At 37.0% G+C, this 24,787-nt stretch overlaps 1 protein-coding gene across 1 annotated transcript in view; it reads right to left on the bottom strand.

The window, feature by feature from the left end:
• Nucleotides 1-24,787, bottom strand: part of NAALADL2 (N-acetylated alpha-linked acidic dipeptidase like 2) — a 489,903-nt gene that overhangs the window by 366,720 nt on the left and 98,396 nt on the right. Inside the window, exon 2 of the mRNA XM_074834594.1 lies at nt 22,441-22,520. The gene's annotated coding sequence lies outside the window, so the exon portion shown is untranslated. The remainder of the gene's footprint in view (nt 1-22,440; nt 22,521-24,787) is intronic.

Consider the following 24,787-nt stretch of genomic DNA (forward strand, 5'->3'; position numbering starts at 1 on the left):
GACAACTACACATCACCTCTATGAGGAGAGAGAAAAAACAATTCTGCTGCACAACCAACATTACCATGATTTGGGTTTACTGTAACTCAGATTTTCAGGTCAAATATACTCAGTTTAGAAGTGAAAAGATGTATATTTGTTTCCTGTCAGCCCTAAAAACTCAGCCTTGGGAAGTAGAAGTCTAACTGGATTGTTTCTTGTTCACATATCTCAATCAATGCTAATAACAACACAGGCCAAATTAAACCCTCTGATACCAGTGCAACCCCATTATTTTCATTGCTTTTTCACATATAAAATATAACTAGGAAGTTGGTAAACATTTCTGCTGATGAAGCACAAGAACAAATACAGTCTGACTCAGCCCCTCTTTGCAGCTCTAGCAGGAATAAAATGTGGTAACCTTAACTGTGTTATGAAGGCACATAAAATCTGAGCTTACACAGACAGCAGAAATGCCACTTTTGTACAAGCGCTACTTGAAGAAAAAGATGAATATATATACAAATTGACAAAGCCAGCTATTATGAAACTATGCTGAGCACTATAGACTCACAGTAACATTCAGGTTAAAAATCTCAGTTCCGCTTTCTATGACTGTTTCTAGGTGGATGGATTTAGCTAACTTTAGGTTATGCTTTCTATTCTCCTGAATGCTAAGAAGGGCTTCAGTATATGACCAAAATATAGCCAGAAACATGAAACTGGAAAAAGGCAGAAGCAGCCGCAGCACCACTCTGCAAAAGTAGACCCTAGTATCAGTGCAGGTCCAAAGGCTCTGCCCCGGCTGAAATACTGTCCTGAGGTAAGCATCACAGTGAGTGGAGAGTGGACTCTTAAAATCAGAAATTAAAAGCAAAAAGCTCCAGCACTACTACACGAAACACGCACATTTTTCTTGAGAGGGAAGAACATGACAAGTCTCCTTGAAGGCAACCATTGGTTTCCAGTGGCTTCTAGCCACTTTCCTAATGTAGATCAAGTAAATATTTCTTGCTTCTCTGACTGCTGACTAAATGCAAAAGGAACAGTTTTGCAGTTTTTGTTCCCAGTTCTATATATTCTACAACCATGAGATGTCTAAAAATTGTAACAACTATGATACAGACATTAAATACAGCTGAACTGCATCTTTATAGAGTTTTTTTTTTCTCTGAAAAAAATGAGATCTAGAAAATACCATGACAGGTAATGAAATCACAGCATTTCTGACAAACATGCACCTTTCTTTAGCAAAGCAGGCAGTATTTTGTTCTTTAAGTATGCACATGTCCACACTTCCTCAGATTTGCACAGCTTTCTGCGTAATTAAAAATTAATCTTCGGATATGAAGATCTGAAGTCACTGAAAAGTAATTAAACTTCTTTGCTTCCCCCAACCCCCATTATACCTAAGGCATACCTTCAGCTACATTTACTGCTGCATAAATCAACTGATCTCCAATAAAATCTTTTGGAAAAATACTCTTCCAGAATAACATCTGAAATATCCCAAATGTGCCTGAACATTCTCAAGTTCATCTGACAAATGAACTAACATAAGCCCCATTTCCTTAGTAAATAAGGCTAAAATAGCCAAAATCCCCCAAGTTTTTTTTACACATGCTAAATTTTAGCTACTTGTCATAAATACGGATGCTTGCAATAACTATCGAAATTTGTATGACAGAAGCAGCATCACTAAGAGAGCATAAAAGTCTTTATGCAGTGCACTTCACCTCTTTTCAATTCATGTGCAAATGACATGACATAAACCACTTTCTGGGTCTATCATGTTCTGTTTGACAGTCTTCACAGTGTGCTCTTGAACAGTTCATAAATAGTTTCAGAAGGGTAAATTCAAGCAGTATGCCTTCTTCCCCAAACAACCTTCTTGGTCTCATGATTAGACACATGTCAGAAAATTACTCAAACTCTCATTAAAATTTCCTTCTGCTAATATAGAGTTCCTTCACACACCTCGGGATATACAATACATAGTAACATATATTATAACAATCTGGAAACGCATAGAGTCACCCCAAACCTCCGGGAATAGCAGGTGAACTATGAAAACCAAGTCTCCACATTTGGACCAAATCTATAATGAGCTGTTTCAAGTTTTTCAAAATTCACTACATACTACGTGGGAGAGCATTATTGCACAGGTACTGTGCCAGATTTTATTTGGCCTAGATGTCCTAAGTAACTGATGTTTCTCCTATTGATTTGAATCTAACTTAAATAACAATGACAATGCTATAGAAAAAACAACCCAAAGGCAAAAAATACCCCTATGATCACTGAAAGTAGAAATTCTTCCAGTAAAGTCTACTTTATCCTACTTTTTCATTGTTACTTAAAAGCATACTATCTTACAATGTAATATTACTACAGTCAGGCAATGTCCATAAATCTAATGAAATATTAAGACTATCATAAGCGTGAAGGGACTATTTAAGAGACCAGACCTTGGGGGTAGACAAAAAAAAAAATCAAAACAAAACATTTAGAAAAAAATTCTAAATACTTTGATCACAATGATATTACAATGAAGACAACAACCTTGCTTGTCTCTACAAAGCACATCTCAGCAACTTTCTGCAAGACAGAATGCTGTTTAGGATACTGTCCCAGGATTATATCACCTCATTTCTGGTGGATATGCTATTTTTCAAGCAAAGGAAAAAGACCAAATATCCCCCTTCACCACCACCACCTCTTTTCCACCAGGACTATGGAATGAAACCCCTGTATAGAGATGGAGAAAGTTCCACCCTCTTCCAGAAAACTTCCAGTAATTAAAAAAGGAGGAGGAAAAAGAGACCTTATCAGGACCTGCTATGAATGCAGAGCACTACTTTAAATTATGAACTAGTGTCATATCTGCATAAGGAGTTTACATAAACCTCAATTTTATTTTTTTTGCCTGAACTGCTAAAATCACATTGATATTCCCTCTGCATCAACCTCAGTTCTTTACTTTTCTCCAGTAAGTGACATACTTTCAGAGAAAAGAGGTATAGGAGTGGCCAAAATAAATGTAACACCACACACACTGAAGAATGATGTACTGGGGGGAAAACGAACAACTTCCCTTGGATCACTTCCCTGAGTGGCAAACACTGAATCCGATAGACCCTACTGCCGACAAGAGCTTCCTTCTACATTTGGTAGAATTTCAAAGTAGTTTTATGATCAAGATTATGAGGAAAAGTTTTCGGACACTTTGCAAGCATCATCCTTTTACTATACATCTACTACATTTTCAATTTCAGTTCCATTTATTGCAGCAAGATGTTGCTATCTTGTTTCATTTTCAGGCATATATATTGGGATGCAATCATCTGCAACATAGCTCTAAGAACTGGAAAGGATTATTGTAACAGCAAAACAAAAATAATATGAAGCAGATTGGGAGCTTGAATTCTCGTGTTTGATATCCAGTTCTGCAGTGGATTCTCACCATCGGAGAGAGATTCACTGTTATCATGCTTCAATTTATGCAGTTTTCTCAGTTTTAATATGCTTATGTTAGTGAGGATATTTCTGTAGAACTGAAATCCCAAAGCCTGATTCATGAGCACATATAAACTGGGAAATTAAAGCTAAAAAAAAGCATATCTGTGATAAAAGAGTTAAAAGCACCCAGAAAATGTTAGAATGACTTCAGCTGAAGTCAGAAGAGTGCTCTGTGCTGATCCAGCTGCTGATGGCTCTGCGGGACTATTTGAATCTCATATTTTTCACAGCACCAGGATAGTGATCAGAACATACTTCTCCAGCTCTCTAGATTCACCACTTTGAAATGAAAGTCAAAAATCTACAGGAGGCAGAAATAAAGTGAATTATTTTAAATTTCCCATTGTTACTGTACCTGTTTGGGGAATAGAGCCAATCTGTATAAGAAATGCTGTCACAGGAAACCCTTGCTATTATTATTCAAAAAAAACCTAAGAAGGGACCCATTGATGTTCTGCTAATAACTGTCCAGAGAGCAAACAGGCACTCAATTCTGAGGACTGAGGTCATCAAACACAAAGGGGGGAGGAAGCATTTTTACAACGGACCTTCAGAGTTACCACCTTTTGTTAGAGAACCCCACAGTTAATAACGGCAGCAGATTACAGCATTCATTAGCATTATTCCAAGTCCTGCTCAAAAAAGCAAACCTGAAGCAAAATTTCATTATTGCCTAGCAAGCAGGGTAGACCTGGTGGACAAGAGGCCCTCATTAGGAAAGTGAAGCTTGAGACTGAAAAGCCACCCTTCCAAAATTTGCTTTCTGGGACATTCCTTTTTTAATTCCCATTGCCCCATACAAGCATGCCATATTCTTTATGTAGGCTCTTAATATTTTCCTATCACCTTTCTCAGCAAAAAGTAGCAGTTGCTTCTTTTAGGCCTGTAAATGTCTTTTATGTCTGTAAATGTTTCATGAGACTACATATATACTGATCTAAAAATCAACATCAGATCACAAGAACAAACCCTAAGGAACACAGACTTTGGAGCTGATCCAAAGCCCAGATTAATTATGGAAGGAATCTGAACTTGCTGGTAATTATTTTAAGAAATATTATACTTATTTAATCATATGTTTATATTAAGGATATATATAATGAAACCATTTATAAAAATGCTTTAGATCTGTTAATAAACAGCACATAAGGGAGCCCTGAAGAAACCCAAATTTTTCAGGATGGTATATTAATAATGCTCCTATGACTCCTCTCATTCTTGCTCACTTACTGTGCCTCCTGAGAACCGAAAGAATAAGCTGCTTTAACTTGAATTTGTCAATTTAACTCTGTCCTTTGTGGGCCATAGAAGCAAGCATGTATTACACACACTTAGCAAGCGAGCAGAACTACTACGATCATCTAGCAACACAATACAGTGTAAAATCAATTACAACTCATGTACAATATCATAAAATTAAAATTTACAGTAATTGCATCTTGTGGGGCTAATATTGTCATACTCTCCAGTGAACAGTACTTAATTCACAGGAAGACTGAAAACAACAACTCATGTGAAGGAATGGATCTTGATTCTAAAAGCAAAAAACCCAATAACAAAAAAGCAAAAAAATCCAAACCACCACAAAAATACAAGATATTCTCAGTTAGTTGCAGTGCATTTTTGAAGGGCTCTCGGTGTGCTCGCTTGAACGAGGAATCAATTTATGGCTGGCAGTCAAAGCCCTATTGTTCTGGGCTTTGCTCTTTTCAGTTGTCACACCCAGACTGCAAGCCTCCGCAGAAATGGAGGTCTGAAGCATTTACAGAAGTAGCAGAATAACAACTGAATGGAGCCAAGAGCTAATTTATTCTCTGAGCTTACTGTACTTGGTGCAAAACAAAAATGCTGTGACAGCAGAGTGACCTTATATTTACTGATTGACCAGATGGCGAGAATTACTGACTTATGTAAGCCCCAAGCCTTCTTCACCATCTGACGGCTGTTTGGTGAAATCAAATAAAGGTCTCTGCGTAGTCTTTAGCGCACAAACCTAATCATCACAAGACCATTATGTTGTGCCCTTAGAAGAAAATGCTGCAGGGAAAGGCAAGGAATGAACAGGACTGAAACCTTTGGATCCTCCAAAAGTTTTTTTCACTGCAGAACTGAGACACAGGGGTATAGCACAGCAAGTAGGTTTGTGCACCTGCTGCCCAGGTCATATCTCTTTTGCTAATGAATAAGTGAAGCCAGCCTCCAGGGCTGTCAATCTGGCACCTTCAGTAATTCATACAAGCACAAAGTTCTCTAAAAATAAATAACATGAAAAGAAATGCAAGTTGTCTCACTAGCAGTGGTTTTGACAGGTATCTTGAGTAATGTTAATTTTTCCACCTTTTTTTTCCTTAAAAAATACTAGTTGAATTACCAATTATTTTGGACAGTTTCTAAAAACAAGCATACATGAAAATAACCCAGCACATCGGATTGATGGCAACTGAAAAACCTTACACTGGCAGTGTATGTGTGTGTTTGCATGTGTGTACACACAGAACATTTCTATTTAAAAAAGGGTATTAACTGTGCAGCCCTAATTCTTGTCCCATTTCCACTAATGCAAATCAAGCAGAATTCCATTTGACTAAGCTCACTTACACTAATGGAGAAAAGGCACAAATTAACTCAGAATCATAATCATGGTTCCCAAAAGACCCGTATAAAAATACCACAGGCCCGAAAACATATTACATCAGTTTTATCAATACAATTTTATTAGCAGCAGTGAAATAGCTCCTCACTTACAGCATGAAAACTAAGATCAGAATTAGGCTGGGTATGTTTCTGAACAGCACAACCCTGTAACCTCAAGTCAGATACTGAATGAAGAAAGAAACAATTCTCTCCTTATCCTGCCAGAAATGGAGTTTAGACCTGTAATCTACTGAACATTACTGTTGCTTTTTTCAAAATTAAAATCTGGATCAAAACTGAATTTGCTGCTGTATGTTTTCTGTGCAGTATGTACATACTTATTAACACACACCAAAAAAGCAAAGCAGTGGAATACAAGTTCTCTGTGAACAAAATCTGCTCTGGCATTAACGGAGTTAATGGCAATTAACACAGGTCTGAGATCTATTTGAATCCCAGTACAACCTGCTTGTGTACATATAAAGAATAACTTCAAGTGAAAAATAGTAACATAGCTTCTCACTGACTAGAAGGCTACCATTTCAGCTCTCAGAAAACCATTTGTAAATTTTACAATAGCTTGAGGATTCTTGCAAAACCCAAAATAGATAGAAGCTTTATCCCTTGCTGTCATGCAAAGCATGAGAAAGAGGCCAGGAAGAAACTGGTAAAGTCAAGCAAAAGGAAAGCACAGGTTGAATGTCAGGGAAAAAAAAAAAAAAACACTGAATGCTAAGAAGATAAAATAATGGAATAATTCCTCAGGAAGATAATATTTCCTGGGACGTTAAAACTGCCTGTTGGAATAAAAAAGGGCTACTGGGAAAACATTCTTTCTCAAAGCAAAAACTTGACATTAATGTTGCAAAAGGAGGACTAAGCAAGATTTATGAACTGTTGTGTTCAGGCTTCTACTGAAAATTTAAACCACCTAGGACAGAATGCTCTGTTCTTACAGCTAGTCACAGAGTGCTTCCAAGGGCTATTTTGCATGCATGTGTTGGTGTTACCTTAGCTCAGCCCACAGAAGAAAAAAAAAAAAGAGAGAGAGAGACAACAACCTGGAATAAGCCAAGAATGCAAACTGGAAAGAATATCCTTCGTCTTTACGCATCTGTCATGCCCTGCTTACATGCAACAGGTAGTCAAGTTTGTGCAAAACAGTTGTGCAAAGCATTACCCATCCAAAAAGTATTTGCAGCAGACTGAACCACGTTACAGAACAGTAACCTCAACTTCCACAGATCACCTTAAGTTTAAAGCAACCTTTGTTGACAATACAGTGCCAAATGCTTACACAATCTTATCAGACCTTTCCTTACCCTCCTAAACTCATGCAGTGTTTTTTTCAAAAACAATGTATAGCAGAGATGAGGGATGTGGATTTCCTCCCTTCCCCAAAACACATGCACATGCAAAAACACATCCCATGTCACATGTGTGGACATGCAGCACATGCTGCAACAGCCGACAGCAAAACAAACTCCCACATGCAGACACTAACAATGCCCCAAACCTCCAAACAGCACAGCATTTTGCAGGTTGCATGTGCTTACCTTGCTGGGACAGACTTGGTACACTAGATTCATTCTCTCCCATTTCTAGAAAACGATCAACTCCCCTGTAAGGAGCCAAGCCGTTTTATCAAGTTGACTTGGTTGCTGTGCAAGTTTTGACCTCCTGACTTTGAACTGTAGCACAGTAACTGTATACCTGACTTTCTTCTGTGAATAATTAGTATCCTGCTTCCTGAGCTACCTGGGCTTGCCTGACCTGTTTCTCTATAAACTGACATCACATCCTTTGATCTCCTTTGATTAACATGTGCTTCAGGCAAGGCTGCTTTGTCTCCTCTTGGACTCTCCTGCTCATTTGCTCCCCACCCTTTCCTTTCACTTTCACCTAGGCAGTGATCTGAAGAATATTCCTCTTTCGTGGCAGGTGTTTTAGTCAAAATGCCAAACCCTGATTTTAAAGATCCTCTGAATTTGCATTTCATAGGAAAACTAAATGCTAACTATCAAGCCAACCTCTGTGGGGTGGGAACTTTGCAGCCATAGCTCTCCACCACGAGACCGATGATCCCCGCAGATGCAACTGCCCATCGGCAAAATCTTTGCAAAGAACCCAAAACCTAAAACCAAAACTACCCTTCCCCGGTCTTTCAAGATCAGGCTCCAACGAAATGCTTTCCTTGAACACTGTAATTTTGAGATTGTTTTGACTGTGTAACAGTAAGGGCTTCTAAACAAAACAAAAGGTTATATTGCTTCTCTTCCCCTCCTTCTCCAGCACAAGGACACAAACTTTTAAGATAATCTTATCCAGCCAGATTTCAAGTTAAGTTCCAAGAAAATATTTGCTCTTTTCTGCTGTAGAAATCAAATAACAGGTGTCTGATACATTTGTGATCAATTTGTTGAACAAGTACACCCATCTCTCTGACTACGAAGTTAGTTTTATTTTAACATTTACATTTGCAACTGCCAATGACAAATCAAAGAGAAGCCACAGCACTATTTTAAAAGAACAAACACTGACAAAAGAGCCAAGTAGCTCTCACAATGTTAACCTCTGTCTGGATTACAGTCAAAGTGGTGTAATCAATACCGCTAGAATTTTTTTTTAATCCAGTAGAAAATAAGTCTATTTTTAAAACTGAAGTGTATTGTCTTTTTCTTCCCTTTTTTTAAAGTACAGAAATAATTATTTATTGTAACAAGCACGGGGGGGGGACGGACTGGAGATACTTTTTTCAAGATATTTCAGGCTTGGTAAAGTCTACCTTAAAAGTAGAATTTCTGAAACAAACTACGCTAATTCAAGCAAAAGTCTTATTTAGGAATAAGAATATCCCCACAGAGAGTAACACTCCTCAAGCTATCATCACACAGGCAGAAGTAAAAAAATATTTATGTCCTTTAGTGAATCACCGTCAAGCTTTTCTGTGCACCTTCCTCATCCACACATGCAACTAGCTTTTACCATGCTTAAACAGTCAAGTTTTGCTGGAAAAGGTAAATCAAACACCCCAAACCTGAAGCATCTGAGCACTGAATGCCTAAAGAACTTCTCATTTGGTTCACAAAATGAAGAGTTTACAAGAAAAAGCTCATGCTTTATTCTTGCCTGATTATCAAATTAGTAGGGTTAAATCGACCATTCCACAGTCAGAAAATGCTCTTTATCAAGAAAGCAAAGAGAAATGCAAAATGAACTTATGTTTGGAAAATGAGCCTTTCATTATTTTCTTTCTTTTAGTTTAGCTGAGTTTTTGCTAGGTTTTTTTCCCCATAATCCTCAGTCTCAGCTCAAGGCCCAAAATTTGCAGTCAGTGGTTCCTGTATTTCACCAGGCTCATCCCTCCTAGAATACCAATTACTGCCAATGAGCTGAAGTGCCCTCAGCCAGTTTAGACTCAGTGCAGGAGGTGAGACTCCAGCAGACACCTGGGAAATCTTCCCAACTGCACAACAGACACCAGCGACTTCCAGTTCCAATGCTGAACATCATTTTGAATTAATTTACTAAGTTTCCACTTGAAAGTATGCGTGAAACATTCAACTGAAACATCCATTTAGTGGATGGAGGTCTTTTTCAGCTCGGTTCTAATGCAGTTTCCTCTACTTAAGGACAGAGACTAAATTGTTATTTTTGTGTGCAGAGAAATTCATAAATAAGAACTTCACTGGCTTTGTGATTACTTCAACAGTGACAAACCAAAGTGGCCTTTCCTGAAAGTATCCAGTAGTACAGTTAATGAAATGAGCATGCAAGAGTGGATATTGAGACTTTATTAAAGGGTCTGACTTTGTCTATTCCTGCTTTTCAAACGTGTCCCTAATACGAAAAGAGATCTGCACCATCTTCCTGAAGCTCAAAGCTGACAAAAGGCACTTGAGACAAGAAGGAAAAGTATTTGCACACTGATCTTTCTTTATCTCAGCTCTCAAGCAAGGCCACTATGGCAAGCGCACCATTTACTATTAGTTTGATTTGGGAACCAATACCTAGGACGCACGTATCCCCTCCTGGAGAGAGGGGAGGAGCACATACAGAAAAACTCCTCCTTGACCATCAAACTTGGGAAGTCAAAGATTTAGTGCTGAGTTTCTATGTTTGAAAAAGCTTGAGTTGCTCTACATTTAAAAGACTTAATTAAAAAAAACAAGTTTATTTATCAATTAAGTTCTGCAGTGCAAAACAAAATATATTTGGTAATTAACTGACAAGAAAAACATCTAAAGTATTTCTGCCCTCTCCAAACACAAACTATCCATCTCTTGAAAGACAGAAATCCTTAAATACCCTATGTTATTGTAACTTCTAAACATGGGAGAAATAATGATTAGTTTTTACCTTCAATACTGCATTCTGTGAGGTCATCCCTCATAAAAAGGGCTACAAGTTCCAAAGAAAACAGAAATTTAAAGCAACAAAATTAACTATTCTTCCCAGCTACTGAGTACCAATACTTTCCTTAAAGACTAGGTTTCTGATTTTATGCTTTTAGCACCTTCAAAAGTATTATATGGTTTAAGTTCTAGCATTTTATCACATCACCTTCTGTTAACTCTTAAATAGTTTTAAGAATTCAAGAGATGAGAGTGGTAGTACTGAAAATACTTCTTCCTTTGAAATGAACCTACAAGTGGGAATAGCGCAAAAAGGACTGAAACTGAAGATTTTTCACACTCCCTCTTCCAACAATGACTGATGGTGAGAAATGGCCAGCTTGGTTTTATGTTCTCCTAAAACTGTTGTGCCCACTTGCGTGCAATGATTTAAATGGAGTGCTTTCTAAAGGAAGAGCTCTTAATTCATTCACTCTCTCTAGAAAGACCCAAATGTGAAAATGCAGCGGTTTTGTTCTTCTCCCAGACGAAAAGAGAAAGTCATTCTGTATATTTGCCATACAACAACTGCAATGTTTCTTAATTCAAAGGAGTGCATTTGAAGGACAATGAAGATAACAATCAGGGCTATGAAAGAAAAGCACTAGACCTTATACTGTGCATAGCGCCATGCCAAAAACAGATCAGTGCATCATACTGCAAACATCATCAGTGACTCTAAGCCTAAATTCAGTGCCATTAGAAACAGAGTACTATCCACCAATAGTGATAAGGTTTGCCAGAGAATACGAATATTGTCACAAGTTTCTAGCATAGCTCGGCAAACCTAGAGAGAGAGGCCCTCACGACTGAAAGCCTTCGGAAAAGCAAAGGGTCCTGTAAGCGCTGACCAAATTGCTTTCAGGACTCTCATTTCTACTCAAGAATCTAGATATTTTACAGAATTAATGCAAGCGAAATAATATCATCAACAGCTAACACAGTGCCATTCTTTATCAGTAATGTGTTTCAAACTTCCACACGTATTATGCTACATACTCTATAAATGTAATAGAAAGACTGGGGCAGGGGGAAGGGGGTGGGGTGTTGTCCCAAAGAATATAGTTTCAACATTTCAGAAATGTGAATAATGAGTCACGCCTATTACATGTGAAATTGCACAGATAATACAAATCATATCTGGAACTGAAATGTAAGTACCAGGAATACGCAGAGTTCTTTTACACAAATCACTATGATAACTCTGTGATCCAGATTCTGTGAAAGCTTGCTAGCTAATACCAAGTGTTTTAAAGCATATCACAGGAGAGGAGCAGTCCACAAAGTTTCTTGTAGTGACTACCTGTCTGGCACCACAGACTGACATTTTTCACAGGAAAAAATTACAAATATTTCACTTTCAACAATGGCAGGAGTGCTAGGAGAAAAGAGACCGTGTCAATCCTGTCTCCCTCACAAAAGCAGAGGGGCACAGGTACTGACATTCAGGTTTTTATATGGTTGGTGTTTGCAGGGCTTTTTTGTTGGTGGTTATTTGTTTGGTTGGTTTTTAAGAGCGACATGACTAATTTATTTGTTCCATGGAAAATGGTACAGTAAAAGGAACAGTATTATCTGGTTAGCCTCCAAATTACAAGCAGTTGTTTAGCCTACAAGCTCAATTAAAATAGGAGATAGGAGGGAGAAAAATATTTTCTTACACAATTAAAATGGATTAAATACAAAAGTAAGGATAACCAGTCTCAAAAACCACAGTGAAATACGTTTTCAGTGTTTATGCAAATGATGCACTAAAAAAAAAAAGAGCAACTGCATGCCAGCAGGCAGACAGTGCACAGAGCTGAGCAGTGAGTAAAACCCAAGACAGGCTTACTCCATCATGGCTGAGATTTTCAACCCACATTCCTCTGGCTTGTCTCGAGTTTTATTGCCAAGTCTAGTTGTGGTAAACAGTTTTTCACCAGTTCCGAGGAGGCTGTGGTATAAAACTTGATACAGACGCAAGCATCTCCACTTTGGAGCTTAGTTGGAAACAAAGTATATTTGTTCTTATTTATTTCTAAGCACTAATTACAGCTCACTAAAACTTTTTGTCAGAAAACTACTTGCCATCAGAAAAATATCACTTTGTTGAAGCTATTTTTATGGTGAAAATATCTAGTTTTAATGAGTCCTCTATCAAGAAAGTTTCTTAAGTTCAAAAATGCTTTTGTTTTTTTGTTGGCTTTTCCCTTTATTTGTTTTAAGAGACCAGAAAAGGCTCCAAAAACACTACTCTAACCTGCAACATACTAATGTGGACTGAGGAGAACTAAGATTTAGATCTTCCAGACCCAACAGGAGGTGTTTTTCCCTATTGGCCACTTTGTTGGAGGATGGTTGCAGAAAGGCGCAATCTCCTTTTTCAAAAGCACATCCAGCTCTCCCTGATCCCTTGCTGAGTGAGAAAAATCACATGCCAAGGGAATTTATTAGTATGCAGAAGAAAACAGGGTTCAAAACATCCACAGAGTTTTCATTAATTTTTGTTGTTTTGTTAATAATGCATACATCCCTTTTTGCAATACCTGAATTATGGATAATTGTTCTGTCTCGCTGAGACTTATCAGTTCTGACATGATTGACAAATGTAACACAGTAGAGGGGGATCTAAGACTACAGTTCAATTTGTGACCCCATTTGATAGCTTTATGACCATAAAAAAACCCATCTGTCTGTCTACTGTGAAAGTCCTGATTTGGAAAGCTGAAACAAGAGCACTTTGACAGTTTTCCCCCAACAGAGGTATTTTTCCCTCCACAGAAAACAGGTGCTTTGTTGAAATGTCATTTCTAAGTTTCTTTAAATATCTTTTTCTAATCAGTTCCTGCTGCTCAGTTTTCATTCACACAGCTTTAGCAACCAGACCTCAAAAAAATGTTAGCAATCATAATCAGCAATGGCCTCCTGATCCACTTCTAGTGTTTTTAGACTTCCTACTTAATGAAAATATAGATGAGTCTGTAGAAAATAAATAACAACTCAAGCTGACTTCAGCAGCTAAAAGATGAGTGCACAGAAGCTGAAGCTACAAAGACATTAGTATAAACTCAGTTTGTAGAAGATAGGAAAGAGAAGAATTAGCTTCTCCTTTTTTCTTCTAAATTGGTCTGTTTGGTATTAAACAAAATCAAATTATGCAAACAAGTATAAAGATCTGGTGCATGGAAGATGACACTTTATAATCTGGGCCTGCAAATGATAGTAACGCAGAGTATATAAGATCTAGTAAAAAGGGTAACAATCACTGCCCTTCACTCCACTTGATTATTTATAAAAGCAGTGGAATTAAATGAGCGCTTTTTAAAGATGCTGTTTGTTTTATTTAAAAGTCTCTGCACAGTTTATTCCTACCACCCTTACTTCTGATGGATCTTGTAGTTATAATTGAAAGCAAAGGATAAATTGAATGACAAAAGTAAGTAGCTTAAAAAACAGAGAGCAAGAGAGTGATGGAATGAAAAATGTTTTTCTAGTATCCATTGACAACTGAGAGCCAATGCTATAAATGCTAACCAATACTCAACTTCATCTTGCACAACTAAGTAAATCTTACTATTCTAAGATCACATCAGGAAGCACAGAGCCTAACAACCTGATAGACAGAATCAAAATCGGTTTTAAAAAAAAAAATTCACCTTTTTATCCTTACTCTACCCTTTTAGAGAAAGTACTTCTTCAAAACACAAAAATGAGTGATCTTGTGTTTGGATTTTGGCAAGATGAACACTCATCTCCAGATACATCTAGCACAGCTGGGAAGAGTAGTGGTTTAAGTAGGTCAGCTTGCATTCCAGCCACATATGTAAGCTTTTAAAACAAATACACTGCATAAAATACAGTGATTTAATATGGAGACGGATTTTCAAGCCAGTGAAGACTTGGACACCAAACTATCTTGTACCCCAGCAAATATAGAAGAGTTAGGAAGAATTTTATGTGTGAATCTTCAGTCACTAAAGACTGTTCCAACAGAAGAGCTGTAAAATATATATATGTGTGTGTATATATAGAAATACATATATCTGTATGTATATCTTATGAAGAAGCAATACTATGCTAACAAATTACCTCACTTAGTGGAACTGCCACATACAGCAAGACAGCCATTTCATGAAATGTCATGAGTTGCAATACATACATCCCATTGAGTGCTACAAGCTGGCAAGCAGCTCCCTCCTGAATCAAGCAAAGCAACAAAACTCAGCTTTGTCATATCATCAACCAGGCTAAACAGTGAGTCTCTGCATAGGAAGTCTGACAAATGTTCCTGATACACACACACCTATTGACAAAGGAGGGGGCATACTGACAAAAAGTTGTCACTAAAATGATATTCCTACACCCATTTATTGCTTTTATAGCCAGTAGATTTGCTGCCTCCTTGTGCCAGGTATGATCATCTTCTGAAGCTATGATAAGCTGATTACGTTCACCAATCCCACAGTAGCAGAAAGCTACCTACTTTCCCCTGATCACTTCTCAGTTTTCTGCTACTTCAAAGATGTTAATCAGCCCACGAAGGAGTATGGCACACGGGAACAAGACAGCTTTTTCTGGTGCTGACAAGCTGTTAGGTGAGCTCAGCCTCTCTGATCCAGCTGCAACCATGAGGTATGCACATATACATGCAGCCTAAGTTCAGCACACCCGTAATTTACCATCTCCTCCTCTCCAGTGAGATACTTTCACATCACATCTGCTTACAACCCTCTGCAGATAAAGCACATCTCAATAGCCTTTTCATTAGTTTTTAACAACTAGTCTGCAAAATCAGATGTGTAGGTGACACGGCACTTGAACTACACAAACCGAGGCTCAGATTCTGGCCTGGCACACCCTCCTTTGACAGCAGGACACACGCATCACATTTGAATTGTGCTTCAGACTGAATAAATTCTTCCTTTTTTCCAAACTAGTTAGTTCAATTATTTACTATAAGTAACTCCCTATATAAAGCATTGCTAGTATGGAATAACACTCTTCACTGTTGTTTGCATCTCTGAATTATCTATGCAATACTCCTAAAAAACAGAATGAGCTATATTTTTCCAGACAGAAAAGGCAACAAAATCTTATTCTCCCCAACTGAGGGAAAAAAAAAAAAAAAACACCAAATGATTTTTAGATTAGCATTGTTTTCTATTTCTCCCCAAATCTGCAATAAAGTTTTATTTTTCCCAATTCCAGTTGCGGTGGTGTACTCTTGGAACACAGCTGTTGGCTTTGTATTTACTAGTATACAGTCGTTGAATGGCTTAATATATTTTCACATAGATTTTTTTAATACAGAAGCAACATAGGAAATGAGATCTAAAATACATTACCTGTGCCCCTTTCTCCCTGCTTATGCACCTTGCACTTGTTTCATATGCTTTAATCAATAAATTGTCTCTGTATCTCAACAGGGAATTATGTAAGGCAAATAAAACAGGACAAAAGTCAAAATAAAGGAAGAGAAGTTAATTCTGTTAATATTTAAGAATATTAATATTAAGAATACTAATATTAAGAATATATATTATATATAACAGAATATAATATTTCTGTTAATAATTAAGAAAAGAAATCAGAAACTCAATGCTCATGGTACACAAAAAAATTAAAGAAAAAACTAAAAAAAAAATATTAACTCTTGTCTGCTCTGGGTTGATCTTTCTGTGGCTTTCTATGTTTGACTCCCATAAGAAAAGCAAAAGCCCAACAGAAGTTACGACAGTATGAGGCAGCAGAAGAAAATTAAAGATAACCCATGCAAAAATAGGTTGAAAGTGTCAAAACTGGCTGATTTAAAGCTTCATTTTAAAACACAACTTATATAGTTTAAGTTTTCTTAACCACTGTTCCAGTATAACCATCATGTTAACAGATTAGTAGTACTGAAATTTTGTAAAACACCAGGAGGTATTCCAACAGAATGCTGAAAGCATTTAATATACCCCACTTGCATTCCTTACAAGTTAGGCAACAATTATTTGAAGTTTAAAATTATTTAATGTGGTTGTAAATAAAAAAACATTTCTGCTAACATTACAGAAGTTGACCAGACTTTTTTGAGCAGCACTGCATTGTACAAACAAACTGCCATAAATTTTTTTAAGAATCTCATTGACCCTTGCTTATTTTCTTGGTTCAGTTATAATAATTTTTACGGTATTTTGCTGTCTTATAATCTATTATAGGGGAGTAAATAGACAACAATTTGGACATCTTGGACATGAACACAGATTCATAAACCTTAAATTTGTAATCTTTTCTTTCATTGATATAGTAGATTAAAGCACAATTTCAAACACTTGAATCCAAAGCTTCTGTAATACCAGTGTAGTATACAGTTGCTTCAATAATGGTGTTTAAGTTAATACAACTATATCAGCAGACACTTAAACATGCAGATGACGAGAAAGAGCAATCTTACCTACAGACCAAAACTGCCCTTAAAGAATACAAGTTACCACAAAATACAGTCCAGAACAGTTTACCCAAACTTTCCCATGAATCATCATAAGGCACAAAACATTTCTCAATACCCTACGGCAAACTTAAGGCTTGAAATGTAAGTATAAACCATTAAAAAGATAAATAGTAAGTCAGAAGCCACAGTTTACAACATGAAGAATTAAGGAGAAAGACCATTTTGCTAATGACAATTGCCTTAAGGCTTTGGCTGTACAAACTGAAACTTTTCAAACCTTTCACCTGGTTTTCTGAGGCTCTCCAGTTACAAGGCAGTAATTCTACACAGTTGGCTGCTGCTATCTTGTCTCTGTGCCTTTGCATGGGGACAGAGAGAATAGATTGTGCAGAAAAAAAGTTAGACGAAAAGACTGATTTTTGTCTAGATTATTCAAAGTCTGATAATTACAAAGTGTCCAGTACACATAATGGATTTCTTTGCAGCTTCCATCAAAACATTTCCATACAAACAACACACTATATTTTGACAGCTGGTCAGGTTTCACAGCATGCCAAATGCTCTAAAAAGTTTCAGCCTTAACAGCCATTAACAAAAACAATGAACCCAACAAGAAAAATATAGAAGCAAGCACTTTGCAAGTGACAATAGCTCTTTTGAGATTTTTTTTTTTTTTTTTAAGAATTCCCAAGGTAATACAACTGCAGATGTATATACATTGACCTCATTTTTTGCCTGGTGGAAGAAACAAGCACAAAGTGGCTAGGTAGATCTCCTGTCCAACAATGTAAAAGAAGAATCCAATCTGTGTCCTACAGCTTTCACATTATCATTAGGCATCAAAGTTGTTCTTAAGAGCCAACAGGGTTAAGAAAATTACTTCCTCTGGCAATATCAAAACTACACAGCCTACCAGATGTCACAACCTGGGTCTGCAAGCCAGTTGCAACTTTTTCCTTAATAATTATGTCCACAGAAAAAAGTTACTAGTTCAATATTCACATAACGATAACCACCTTCATGTGGTAATGTCCATCTACTTTTCCATACAGGCCTTCTAGAGAACACCAAATTAACCAAGGCCACCCTTCATCTCCCTAACGAAGCAGTGCCTACATACAATTATACTACAGCAGAAAGATCTACAGCTCATACTGACACCCACATTCAAAATTCACCTGAATTGTTGTAAGAACAATTTGTACAAGGTCAAGTCTGCCATACTCCTCAGTGTACACGCTGTTCTCAGCGTGATACTATTCCACTGTAAGAAGGGAAACAAAGTAGATGTGTCACTTCATAACTGTGTTCCAACCACAGAAAAAGGCAATCATCTCAATTGCAATTACAACACAAACCCCAGCACATCATCTTTCAGCATTGAGCGTATCGATGGTCATTTTCAGAGGGCTCTCAGACTAAGAAAACATAACTTTGGCTGGAATGAGATCTAAGAGCTTGCAATTTTAGGCAAATCTCTTACTAAACATGGCTCTCACCTTGAAAGCAAAATAACTGCATGGGACAGAATTCACAACGTGATTTGTTCCTTTAACTAAAACACTTGATTTGCTTCCATTCTTCTTGTGTTTCTTTTTAAAATAATTAATACATAGAAACAAAACATGTAATATACAGATCTAACCCAGCTATGATACATATTAAGAATAAAGTATGCAAAAATGCAGAAGTCGGTCTTCATGAGCTCAAGAGATGAGCCAATTGTCAACTCCTATGTACTGACAAGGGGCCTCAACCCATCCTCCCTGTGTTGCCAGGCAACCATTCCTGTATCCTTAGCTGTATTCATTAGCCATTAACCACCATCAGGCTCTCTTTCTTTTCTCCCTCACACAGGCTCCCACTCCGAGATGTATGAAGGGGAGGGGGAAGTTAAACAAGATGACTTTCTTTCTGATCAGAAGTAACACTTTGAGTTTTAATAGCTAATAGATTTTAGTCAATTCAGACAATTCGTATAATTGCTTTGTAGTGAAAGATACACCATGATTATAAGGTACAGTTCTTTTAGTAACAGGGCTCTGTTAAAAGTCGACATTAATAGAAATCTTCTAAAATGCCTATTATTAGACAATGATGATCTCATGCTGACAGTACTAAAGTGCCCTTTGAATTTGTAAAAAATAAAATAACAGATGACAGCTTTTTAACTCCAGAAGAATGGCATCCAACATGCGGAAATGCTATTCTAAACCCTGTCTAGAAAAATAAAAATCAATTGATCTCAGAAGTAGAAATGTGTTCTCTTTAATTTATTCCATGGAAACAAAGTATCACTTCCACAACTAGAAGTACTGATCCACTGTTCTCAGTATCAACATTGTGTCTCTTTTTTATTTTTGAAACCTCCATGTGGACATGTTTTCAGGTCTGTCAACCATCACTGAAAAAGAAGCCTGATTAAAGATTATTAGGACAGGGACCATGAACAAGACTGGAAAACATCCTTACAAGGAAAAGCTAAAAGAGCTTAATCTGATATTTTAGTGGAAGTTTGGATGTGATTAACCAGCGGTCTAAATAACTAAGCCTGGATCAGAGATGAGATAGCATGAGGTTGTGCAGGTAAGCAATAAAAAAAAAGTGCTATTTTCAATGCTTCAAGCTGATTCACACAAATTCAAGAAATGAACAGGGCAAATGTTTTCCAACAGGGTAATCTGTTGGGCATGTTTCCAAGAATCGTTAGAGCTTTTCCATCACCAGAATCTTCAGGATTGGAGGCTTTTGCTTTAAGTACAGAAATAATTATTCCAAGGAACGCCTATTGCCTCCAGACAGGACAACCACAACGGTCGCTCCAGCTTTGAATTATTCCATGGTCTGTATATAGCAACTGCCAGAGGAGAAAAACCACACCACAATACTTTTACATTTGACATGAAGAACTGGTAAGAGAAGGAACAGTGCTATCACCCAGAATGCCTACTCACCCACAAGTCCTTTATAAGGCTCCTGGGGATTTTGTTATACACTTCATGAACCAAGGACATCAAAATGAATGAAATTTAGCAAAACATATGTAATGCACAGAAACAACTGTGGTGTCAAAAAACTAGATGGAGACAATTCTACAGGACAGAAGGAAACATTGTGACTACTACTGTTTGTTCCTTAGAGCACAAAAGCATTCCTATGGACTCATGGTTCACAAAATTTTCTTCTGGCTGTGTCTACACAGGTCAACACTGAAGATTCTCTTTCATTTCCAAATGAAACTTCTGTAATTTTCACCCAAAGTACATCGCACGAGAAAAAGGATTTAGTGTTGTCCATTTTATAATTACTTTAGTATAACAAGCATAGTCATGCCTATTTACTAATTAGACAAACACAATACTGATCACTACCAGATTTCTTAAATATTTCTCTCTGATGCCAGAGCCTAATGGAAACTTGAAAACTATTTCAACCATGAAACCATTGCGATACAACTGAACTAACTGTCAAATATGTTTGGTAGCACCAAACAGGGTGAAGAGAGAAAGCACAAGAATCTGAAACTATTCTTGCTGTGATCACATGGCCCAGAGGTGTCAGGAGAGTTCCCATCTTCAGGGACACCAGCCTCTCCACAAGCCCATCTCTCCATCTGTTAGACAAGGTAACCACTTACCGTGCTTATGGGAAATATTTGAAGTATAGCATGGAAAAGGCCATCCTAGCCACACAGAGACACTCTCTGAACTACTAGGAAATGTGATTTTGCTTTTTTATTTATTGTGACTGCCTAAATTCTATAAGCATATTTTTGTAATTTCTAGAGCCAGATAACTTCATCGTTGCAAGTTCTTCTGTCTTGATCCATAGCTCATTAAAGCTTCAGTTCATTAACACTGTATCAGTATCATGATAGCAATTTAGAGGAGTTCAATATTTGCTAAGAATAAGACATTCTGGCCATCTGTGAGTCCTTGGGCATTTCCTAAGTATGTCAAATATCAAGTTTTAATACACACTTACCTGGAGTCTTACTATAGGAGCATCTGCATTTAAATACTATTCAAATCAGAAAAATGTTAATAGCAAATTATTTAAATAACTCCACAGTCCTTAAAGAAAATTTCTAACTCTCAAAAGTCCTTAGAGAAGAATCACAATTCCCACCCTAAATGGGATACAACCAAGCCCACAATAGTATCATTAGGTAGAACAAATCTATAAAACAAAAGTCTTATCCAGCTATGGGTTGCTATCCAACCCATGGGCAGCTGGGCAGGCTCACTGAAGGTCCAGCACTTCTTTTGAAAGAATTGCTGACAGCTTTATTTTGATCTCTTTTTACAAGCAAAACTACTCAATCTGATCTGGTTCTAGAAATACCTGACACTTAAGGGCAAAACCTGAGCCTTTAAACCAAATACACAACTGAATATATTTTGACAGTGAATTTTTCAGATGTATTGTGCTGCCTGGAACTTGCTTTTATGGCAAGTGGCAGTATCACAACTCCCAATACTACGGATATGAAGTAGTATGTAGTTTCTATTACATCTAAATTTAGAGAAAGTTTCACTCCAAAATAATGCTTTTTGAGTACAGCAATCTCACTGATCCCTTCATCCACAGACATAGCTGAGCAAGTAGATCCAAAGAGTTTCAAACATTGAAAATTACCCATTTTGAGTGATTTCAAATGAATGAACAAGACACAGTAAAGAGTTAAATGAATTATGGCCATGATAAAGGACTAGTCAGTGGAGATTAAGAATACTTAGCTATACTTGCAAGCAATAAAGTTATTAAAATTATTTTCTGCAATGATTTCACAAAACAAGCTTGCCACATCACCATGGAACACAGCAAGTTAAACAATTCTGGAGAAGAAAGACTAAAAATATGCAGTGTTAGAGGATACATTTTCCATATACATGAGAAACCAAAGCGTATAGATATATAATGAAAACTGTAGAGTGCTGAAAATTAGTCTCTGGTTTGGCTCTTAATTTCCTACAGATATTTAATTATTCCTTTATCATTTTCACTGCCTCGCTTTCTATACCAGGAGTATGGTACCATGAAAATAAAATTAAGAGGAACAAAAATGTGAATTCCCATTCTAGCAATTTTGTTTGCAACTGAGCTCATGAAATACAGAAGCTAGAGTTGCAACCTGATTTTCAATTATTTATACTTTGCTGCCTTCGTAATTTCACATTTTCCATTCAATTATAGTGATCTCTGCTTCATATGCATATTCAATTTTTAAACAAAAACAGACACTTGCCAAGGCAGTAAGACATATAAGCATTCATGCCACTGACTGTCATTTTGTTTAATTACTGAAGCCTACCCAAAATTATTGGCTCATGCTTACACTTTATTTTGACTAAATATTAAGTTTTGCAACTTAACTTGTTAAAATGCTGTCTTTCTTTGTTCTGAGCACGTAATATCCTCACTTTTTTTCAAACAGAACAACTATGATGAGAAGAAAAGTTTGAATAGGTGTTTGATACTTTTTTTTCCATTTACCTTAAAGCCAAGATGGGGATCAGTTTTGTAGAACCTTTTTCATGAAGGCATATTTTCAATCTGGCCTCTACCTTAATTCTCTGCAAAAGAGAAACACATCACATTTTACAATACCATTCATCAAAACAGAAAATTAACCATTTGCAATGATGTAAATATAAAGAGAAGATGCATTTTCCTGACACAGCAGCAAAATAAAATGTATTCTTAAACATGCTGGTACTTATGAAGTATTTTTCTCACTTAAAGTAACAAAGTGACTGCCTAAAATGTCAAAAACAATGCCCTTGCATCCAGCGAGGTCTGGTTCATGAAGTAGCAGCAGGGAACTTGTGGTGGTGGTTCTGCTCTACTACAAAACACTGGACAACAAACAATTGCCTTGTTTATCCATCAGTAAAGTAGAAGTGTTCTTATTACAAAAAAACCCTGATATCCTGATCATTTCAATTTTTCACCTATTTCCCACTAGCAAACTCATTATCACTCACATAAATCTCCCTCGTTCTTTTAATGAAATGCAGAAGGCGTCAATGTGTTCCTTCCCCAAGCAAAACAAGGTAGCTCAGTACATATTTAAACAGTCTCTGCCTATATCGCTGCAGCTCAGTACTAATCAAAGCTTATTATAAAGATTCTACAGATAACTCCACTAATAACCCTGTGTTGCCGCACTACATAAATTATAAAACAAAGGAAAAGAAAGGATCAATAGTAACCAAGTTGTGCTGTTGTAATTTTCTGTAAACACAACCATATCGGGGCCACAAAGAAGTAATCTTGAAAAAAAACCCCACCCCAAACACGAAAGCCACAACAACAACAACAAAAAACCCACACAATGCACTGCAGCTTCTTTTCCGAGGCATCCCATCAACATCCACAATGCAGAACCCACCGAGTTCCTCCAATACTTCATTTTGTAGGACCACAGCCAGCACCAATCCCAATAAGCAAGTAATGCACTGAACTAGCAGGAGTGCAGTTTCCATCTCCTAGACACTATGTTTTCATATAAATTTTACTGATCCAACGTAATGGCTGTAGAAGCCATGTTGAAACAGGCCTTCCCTTGTGCAGATAAGCAAGTGGGAAAGAGTGGTTGGGTTGGGAGATGGACAGGCTTTGGGTGGAGGATGAACTGGCTTTTACATCTTTTCCTAGGTATGTATTCAAAGGTCTGACCAAAGTTATCTTCTAGATAACTAGGAAAATAAAATCTGTAAAAGAAAACTTTAAAACATGTTGGAATTTATCATCTGGAGATAAATTATCTTCAAAAAAAAACCCCACAACTGATGGTACTTTAACTATTTGTACTTCAGTTGCTGTTTTAATTGCCTTTGAGGTAAGCCGCAGAGTCACAGTTCATCAAAATGGAAAACCACCAGGAAGATAGTCCCTTTATCATTGTAGATTTGAACCTGTCAGACACACATAATTTGGGTTGGGAGAAGCTTAAGTAGTCACCTGGTCCAACACCCCCCACCCCCAATTAAAACAGGAATAACATCAACATTAGATCAGGATGCTCAGAGCCTTGTACAGTCAAGTAAAACTAAGGAAAATACCAGTCCTAAACTAGATTTATGTTTTGCCCTTCAAAGACCTGGTCCCCTTTTCACAAAGACAGTTGACAATGAACTGCAGCAAAGCAGCAAAATTTTAAAACAAAGTAAGGATGGACTTACTGAGTACCAGAAAGCACATTTTCTTGACAGTCATAAATACAGTATTTTATTACTATTCTGCAACACAACCCCTTTAAACTATACAAGCCCATAATACAGTTACGGTCTTACTGGGCAAGATAAAAGGGGGAGAAAAAAAAAAAAAAATCACTCCTTTCCCTGGACCTGAAAAAGACTTATTTGCTCACAGGTCTCAGATAAAAGCTTCCCATTAAAACATTTCATCTGTTTTACAGTTTTACTGCTCAAAAGATGAACTATGAGATTAAATCCAACTTTCTATTAAGCTCTAGAGATAGCCACATGCCATGCAACTCATAAGACTTTAGGGTTTGGACATCAGTAGTAGATATTGAATATATGAGGGAAGCATTTCGAAAAGGCATTAACACTAATAGGGCTTACATATGTGTATCAAGGGAAAAATAGCTGCTAAGTTATGATATTACTCAGTCATGATCCAGAGGTACAGAAATAAGCCAACTACAATTTCACAGAAAATCGGAGAACTTCTTAATTCACCCACTTAGAAGAATCTTTGATTTCTTCTAAGCATCTACTGAGAAGAAAAAGAGAGGGAAAAAAAAAGGTTAAATCAAACTAATCAAAGATTTTTCTGCTTTACAGTTTGAAGAACAACTGCAGGGGCAAATTTA

The sequence above is a fragment of the Strix aluco genome, chromosome 9, assembly GCF_031877795.1.
Source record: "Strix aluco isolate bStrAlu1 chromosome 9, bStrAlu1.hap1, whole genome shotgun sequence".
Classification (NCBI taxonomy): domain Eukaryota; kingdom Metazoa; phylum Chordata; class Aves; order Strigiformes; family Strigidae; genus Strix; species Strix aluco.